Source organism: Gossypium hirsutum, chromosome A08 (assembly GCF_007990345.1).
Source record: "Gossypium hirsutum isolate 1008001.06 chromosome A08, Gossypium_hirsutum_v2.1, whole genome shotgun sequence".
NCBI classification, from domain to species: Eukaryota; Viridiplantae; Streptophyta; class Magnoliopsida; order Malvales; family Malvaceae; genus Gossypium; species Gossypium hirsutum.
Genome location: NC_053431.1, coordinates 21474997 through 21476037, shown reverse-complemented (window position 1 = coordinate 21476037; position 1041 = coordinate 21474997). Strand labels below are relative to the sequence as shown.

Below are 1041 nucleotides of genomic sequence, written 5' to 3'. Positions count from 1 at the left end.
TTTGGTTTTCTAAATTTTTCAGTGTTACTACTTGGCTTTAGGTCAAAGCGTCATTCTTTGCCATGTACACTTTCAACAAGTTCTCCAAACTATTTAATGCCTCGGCTTGAGGTGGTTTTGGAGCTTGCTAATTAAACCCTTGAGATTGGTTGGGTGTATGTTGCATAAAGTTGTTGTTTGGTCCATTTCCTTGGCTGCTCCAGGAAAAGTTAGGATGACTTTGCCATGAAGGATTATAGAAGTTGGACTAGGGTCCTTGTCCACTCCTATTTTGATGTTGGTTCCCCATATAGTACATTGACTCGGAATTCAATGGGCAATTCTCAAAAGAATGACCTTTCCTACAGTACATACAGGAAACTACTTCAAATGGACTTGGTGGCTGAGCTGCAAAATTATTAGCACTATTAGCGGTAAACTGCTTTAACATAGAGGAAATAGACGATACCTGAGCTGACAATGAACTGAGAGCATCAACTTCATGAACTCTAGCTATACGTCTTCCTAAAGCTGTTTGATTTGTTGGCCATCGATAGTTATTGCTTGCGATCCTCTCGATGATCTTGTAAGCCTCATTATAAGACTTAGACAAAATTGCACCATTCGTAAAAGCATTTACCATCAATCTTGTATGTGCATTGAGACCATTATAGAATGTCTCCAACTGGATACAATGAGGAATTCCATGATGAGGACATTTACGAAGTAACTCCTTGAATCGCTTCCAAGCCTCATACAAAGACTCGTCATCCAATTGTTGGAAAGTTGAGATCCTGTTCCTCAACTTAGCATTCTTGCTAGGCTGGAAGCATTAAACCAAAAATCTCTCTGCTAATTCTTGCCATGTAGATATGGAACTTGGTGGCAATAAATTGAGCCATGCTCGTGCTCGATCTCACAATGAGTACGAAAACAACTTCAACCTCAATGCGTCTTTAGTCACACCAGCTATCTTGAATGAATCACTCTCTTCCATAGACAATCAAAGGTGGAGATGTTGATCTTCCGTCGGCATACCACTGAATTGGCCACCGTTTGTAG

At 40.3% G+C, this 1041-nt stretch overlaps 1 non-coding gene across 1 annotated transcript; it reads left to right on the top strand.

Annotated features, from left to right (window-relative positions):
- Positions 1-680: 680 nt before the first annotated feature.
- LOC121205534 (small nucleolar RNA R71) lies at positions 681-787 on the top strand. The gene has a single exon (XR_005900610.1). It is a non-coding gene; the product is annotated as a small nucleolar RNA R71 (small nucleolar RNA).
- The last annotated feature ends 254 nt before the right edge of the window (positions 788-1041 follow it).